This window comes from Callospermophilus lateralis, unplaced genomic scaffold (assembly GCF_048772815.1).
Source record: "Callospermophilus lateralis isolate mCalLat2 unplaced genomic scaffold, mCalLat2.hap1 Scaffold_137, whole genome shotgun sequence".
NCBI classification, from domain to species: domain Eukaryota; kingdom Metazoa; phylum Chordata; class Mammalia; order Rodentia; family Sciuridae; genus Callospermophilus; species Callospermophilus lateralis.
The window spans coordinates 813,997-820,608 of record NW_027512527.1 but is presented as its reverse complement, the minus strand read 5'-3'; positions in this window follow the sequence as shown (position 1 = coordinate 820,608).

Sequence of the window (6,612 nt, the reverse complement as noted above, 5' to 3'; positions counted from 1 at the left end):
CCACTACAAAATAAACAGCAGTGCCAAGGGAAGAGGGCGGGGAGGGCCTGAGGGAGCTGGAGCCATGCTGGAGCCTGCCCGGACTCGGCTCTGTGTGTGGTCGTCACTGTGCGTGTCCTGCTTTGTTCTGACTCAGCAGAGGGAAGAGGCCAAGAAGTTGTGCTTTTAAGATGCTCTGATACCATCGAGTTAAGGGGCAAGTTGGTGGCGGGTGTGGGGGTGTGAAGCAGCCATGGGTCCCAGCCAGGGTTCCTCAGGCCTTCTGTGTGTGGACGCACCCGATGGGTGTTGAGAAGCCTTCCTGGGGGCATGCAGGGTCTCCAGGAGGACAGACTCCCCCGACCTGCTCCTGGCCGCTGATGACTGAGGCAGGCTTACTCGGGAGTAATCTGGAGGATGCCTGGCTGGCCTGCAGCTGTCTGTCTTCCTCGCCATCTCTTCTGGGCAGGCCTTCACTAGAGGAGCCGGGCCCTTGCTGTGTTGCTGTGCCTCAGTTGGGTGTCTGCTTGATCCTGGGGCTCAGTGGGGGACAGTTGGCCCCTACCCTTACTTTTGGTTTTATTTTTTAATATCTTTTAGGTCCAGGGCGGAGAGAAGGGAGTATGCCCCCAGAGCTCTTTGTCTTTGGCCTTATGGACCTTCCAGTGTCATTCGGAGAGCCAGGACTCACAGAGGTGTGGCGTGGCCTGTGCAGGGGACGCCCCAGCAGACACTGCACTCAGAGTCCTGTTCTCTTCCCTCCAGTGTTCCTTCCCCAGAGTGCCAATTCCTTCTCTTGTGGAACTTGGTAAAACCAAGTAAATGGCTTCCTCCTCGGAAGGTGGGGAGAGGTCAACATTTTCAGGATTCCGTTTTGAACCTATTTCCCTGTTTGCGTATATAGTTTGTATTAATTTTGTTTTGTACTGGCTGTGGTATATTCCATGATCCACTGTACCGGGGGTCAGAACACTCCCTCTTTAGTGGGCAAAATGGTAAACATTTTAAGCTTTCAGGATCAACTCTACTGCAATGCAGATTTAGATCAATGTGTAAGCAAATTGCATGGCTGTGCTCCTAGAAAACTATTTAGAAAGATGGGCAGTGGGCTGTAGTTTGCTGACTCCTGTGTTATTCCAGAATTTCTTTTTCTGTCACTACTGGGGGATCTTTTGGACCTAAATACATCACTTCCTTTATACCTTTGAAAGTGAAAGCCCTCCTGAGCTTAAAAACTTTCCAAATAATGCTTGGTAATTATTTGCTCAGTGATTAGGAAAAGAAACATACAATGACAAAAAGCAACTTCTCAGACACATTTATAATTGAAAGATACTTTTTATCAGCTACAACTGATCTACATTTATTTGAAGAATGGGAGCATAAGACTTTTATCTTGAAGGCAGTGCTTGGCATATATATGAAATCCCAGACGTCTGTCAAGTACTCTGGCCTCTGTGGGGTGGTCTGTGGTCCACAGGGTAAAACCACTGTTTCCAGGGGAACTCCTGCCCCGCACCTGCTAGACTTGTTCTCATAAAACCATGATCAATGGGCTGGGGTTGTGGCTCAGCGGTAGAGTGCTCACCGAGCGGGTGCAGAGCCCTGGGTTCGATCCTCAGCACCCCATAAAAATAAATAAATAATTATGTCTAACTGCAACTAAAAAAAAAAAAACATGATCAAGGCACAAGCCTCTCTCCCAGCAGAGAGTGGGAGGGCCAGCCCACAGTGCTCTTTACCCAGTGGCCACCCGGCCCCTCCACCAACCTCCCTATAATTTTTCTTCATTTTTGGTTTTCTCTTTGCAGGTGCCTTAGGCAGGCATGAGGTTCCCAAGCACTCCACCCCTTGCTGGTGTTGGGTTACTGAGTTGGTGGGTGGTAAAACTCCACTGCTCACCTGGCCTGAGGGGACAGACACCAGAAAGTTGTGGGTGATTCCAGGCATTCCTCTTATAATCCTTCAGTTAAAATTAGCTGTGGCCCTCCTCAGACGGGGAGCTTTAAGTGCTTCTGTGTGAAGGTGGGGACTGGCAATGACCTTTAGGAAGTTGGAGTGCAGTTCTGGGAAAACGGCTTTCTCGCTGAAGCATCTGGGCACTGCTCTGAGAGGGCTGCCAAGGTACAGAAGAAGGGAAGTTACCTTAGTTCCTCCGTTGGTGGACAGCAACCATGTCCTGTGTGACAGATTAACGTTGGGCCATAGGTTTTGCCCAGGGGGAAGGTAGAGCAGGACCCATACTGTTGATTGGTTGACTGCTGAACTTAGGAGCTTTGTCACGAGTGCCACAGGTTGGGTTACTTGGGAAAGAACTTCCCTTTAGGATCCAGAAAGTCACATGTGAACTAAAGGGAACAAGAGCATTAGGAGGGAGGAAGGAGGCCTGGTGCCCTTTTCTACAGCCCAGCCAGTGTCCCCCATACCCAGCACCAGTGCCCTGCACATCACAAAGCCACACACACCATGCCTGCGTCCCCCCGGCAGAGCCATCGGTTCCCAGATGCTGGTCACCCTCCACCTTCCAGAGGGCATTTCTGTCTTCATCATTTTTATAACTTTAATTTCCTTCTTTCTGTATAGTTTTAATATTAGGCTGCATGTGAATTTTAAAAAATAGAATTTATTTAATAAACAAAGTTTCTACTTTATTTCTGGCCATGATCAAAATGATAGATAGCAATAGTGGTGTCCAAGAGGTGGGGAATTGGAGGCTCCTCCCCACTGGTGGGAATGCAGAATGGTGCAGCTCCTTCAGCAGAGGGTCTGGTGGCTCCTCAGAAGGACATGCAGTCACCTCATGACCCACCAGCACCACTTGACACATATTTCCTGGGGTGTGTGTCCGCATGAGAATTGAAAACTGTCCAGAAAAACTATTCATGGCAGCATCATTCCCCAAAGCCAGGAGCCCCGATGTCCACTGGGGATGATGGGATGAGCAAAACATGGCCCACCATGAAACGTCCCATGGGAGGAGGAAGTGCCAGCACTGTGGCAGGCGTGGAGGTGGAAGAGTGCCACCGTGAGAGACAGCGGTGATCTCATTTATATAAACTCCAGGAGAGACGCGTCTGCAGACAGCAAGTGTCCTGCTAGGCGCTTAGGCTGGTGAGCAGGGGCCGCAGCAAATGCAGCTGGTCGCTCTAGATGGGGGGTGTCTGGAGATGTTTTGAAATTGGCTGTGGTGACGTTTGCACACCTCTGTGAAACTACCAAAACCCACTGTTGTATACTTTAACTGGATGAATTTTACGCTTTGTGCATTATATTTCAATAAAGCTGCTTTTAAAAAAGTTAAGTTAGCACCTGGGAGTTACACCACTTTTTCACTTTCAGGAAGGAAGCCACGGCAATGTTAGGCCCAAACCCCACATGTTCCGTGTATCTCCTTGTTTAGCTTCATAGTGGGTCATCAAGGCAACATCCTCCTGATTTTGTAAATTTTGGAACAGGAATTCTGAGGTGGCACCAAGCTGAATGGCAGGCCCGGGAGGTGAGCCTCCTGCTCTTGATGTCGCCACAGACAGCCTTGGTGAGGGGTGCCTGAGTGCAGTAGGCAGGACTGGCTGGCTTGGGGGGTGTGTCGGGAGGGCTGAGGGGGTGCGGTCCTGCTTATTAATGAGCTCTCCCTGCATAATCATGGCCTACTTTTGAATAAATAAGCTTATCAACATGTTGGGAGTCTGTCTGAAGAAATGACAGTCCAAGCGGGGTGCGGTGCTGCATGCCTATAATCCAGGGGCCTGGGAAGCTGAGGCAGGAGGTTGCAAGTTCAAATCTAGCGTCAGCAACTTGGTGAGGCCCTAAGCAACTCAATAAGACCTTGTCTTAAAAAAGTAAAAAGAAACAACAGCCCACTTTGTGAATTTTTAGCCACACTTTGTAGACAACTCAGTGGGAAGTGGCACCCAGTAATGTGTAGCCAAGTGCAGAGCCATGTGGGGTGAGGTGGAGGTTCCCCCATCAGGCAGGCGGAGCCTCTGCTCTGATCATGTGCATTTCAGAGCAGCTCCATGCTAAAATTTACAAACCACTGAGTAGAGATGGCAGGGAAGAGCCCCAGGATTTTAGTTGGTGCTTTTGCAGACTCTTGATATGTAGCATTAGGCAACCTTAACCTGAGACCCCGGGAATCAAGGCCAGATCTCTCAATACCTTTAACATCAGAGGATTGAGGCCAACGTTCTTGAGATCTTCCACTCTGACCTCCTCATTTCATGGTGGAAGCCTCAACAAGTTGAGAAATGTGCTCAGGGCCAGAGATTTATCAGAGCCTGTGTTTTTAGCCAATTCCAGTGCACTTTCCCTTCCCTCCAGACAGATCCAGATGCCTCAAAGTTCCCCAAATGAGAATCCTCTGTTGAAATATCAGAAAGTTTGAGCAAAGCCGTGGATGGAGGAAGGGGTGGTTGGCCACACCCAAGAAGGGGGCAGCACTGTCAACTCCTCCCTGGACTTCCCCTGTGTTTGTGTCCAGCCTCATTTAGTGATTGTTCTTTGTTTTTGTTTTTGGCAGGGGTGGGTGGGTACCAATTTTAAACCCAAGGGTGTTTTACCACCGAGCCACATCTTAGCACTTTTAAATATCTTACTTACAGACAGGGTCTTGCAGAGTTGCTTAGGGCTTTGCTAAGTTGCTGAGGCTGGCTTTGAACTCACGATCTTCCTGCCTCAGCCTCCCAAGCTGCTGGGATTACCATTGCACTCGGCTCCTCATTTAGTTTTCACAGCAGCTATGTGGGGTGAGCATTACATCTTAGATGTGAAGATCCTGAGGCATCTAGGGGTCAAGTGACTTGCCCCACATCATACAGCGAGGATAAGAACCTGGGAGTGTCAGTGATACCTGCTTCTGCCTTCAGAGACAGGCAGTGGAGGGTACAGGTGGGGTCTGGAGTATGCCTGGGCACTGGGATGGTGGGTACAGGATGGCTTCAGCCCTGAATCCGCTCGCTCTGTTTGTTCTTATAGTGTAACGAGCAGCTTTACTGACCTCTGTACATGCTGATGTGAGGGCATCCAGCTCGGGCAGAGCTGCCCCACAGGCTTGCAAGGCCTGCTCACGAGGGGCCATGCCCTCTCCTGGGAGCCCCACCTTGAACAGCCCCATTTCAGTTTTACAGCCCCTCCTTGTCACAGCAATGCTCATGTCACAAAGGGCCAGGGCTTTATTAGAGGGCTGAGACAGGCTGAGTGGTGGGGCCAGGCCAGCCTTTCCCATTTCTGAGGAATTTGTCCTGGGGGAGGGGCAAGCTTGCTGATCTGTGAGTCCCTTAGAACTTGAGAGCTTTCTTCAGGTGCCGAGGAAGCTGCTCAAAACCTGAATTCCTTGCCCAACCCACTCTGAAAATAAACCAATGACCAGGCTGCAGAGAGCCTACTTGGAAGTTCCTGGGACAGTAAGTAACTCCAGTTCTAACTTTGCATTTATCACAAAGGGAGACTAAATTGTTTAAAGGTAAAAGGGAGTTCACAGTGTCACTGAAGAAGCAGGCCAAGCCTAAGCCATGTTTGGGGTGGGGCTGTGAACTGGGCAGCATAACCCTATCCCCCAGACCCATCTTATTATCTCCATCTCCGGGTTGAGATGGTGGTTCACAGCCTTCGCTGTGCATTGGAAGCACATGTGGAACTTTGAAAAATCCTGAGGTGGGGTCTGGAGTGTGCCAGGACACGGGTGGGGTGGGGTGACTCAGAGCTCCTGGGTAATAACTGTTCCCCAAAGTTCCCTTTCTGAGCCTCTGGGATACAGGAGCCAGCTGTTCTAATTCTTCCCAGCTGAAACATTCTGGTTTCAAAGGTTTTCAGTTACCACAGTTTGGGGAGGCAGGATAGAGAGTGTCCGTTCCTATATTATGCAATTTTATGCTGCATTGATGTGTACAGATAAATCCAGAGATCAAATGTTTTCTCATTTGGTTCATCAAATACAGTTAAATATAGATGCCCAGCCCACAACAGATGATCAGTACACTTTAGTTCTCCTAAGAGTCTCCGTTAAAAATGAGCCACACCTGTAAGTGAGTGGGTTTATGCCTGAAAATTATCAGGTGGGTCTCTGAGTCTTTCCAGACTTTGCAAGGTGCTTGAGTCACTTCCAGCTTCGGACACTAGATGGCACAAGAGGACTGCTGTGGCTCCCCTGAGATAGAGGTGTAGGGTGGGTGGTGGTGGTTTCCAAATAGCAGGATCCCAACAGGGAAAAAGCAACTTTGTTACTACTGGGATCAAATGCAGGTGGGCATGGTTTCTTGTGGGCAGTTGGAAGATGCAGATAAACCTCAGTTCAAGGTGACAGCTACCAGGGAAGGGACCTGGCCAGAGGCTCCAAGGTCAGGGCAGAGGAGGGGCAGGTGACAAGATTCGGAATGATTCTGCCTGCCACAAGTAATTGGGTTTATTTAGCACTTTCTTTTTTGGAGTTTTCTCAGACCAGGTAGCAGGTTTAGTTTCTGTCATTAGTTTCTGTCATTGCTGACAGCAGGTGGACACAAGTCTATGTGACAGGCAAGCAAAGAGGAACTCCATTTAAGGCATGAAAGTCAAATACCCACACAAAGAAAGAGCTCCTCATCTGCTAGAAGTGTCTCAAGTAAGAAAATGGTGCATCTGGTGGATAGCTAGAAAGAA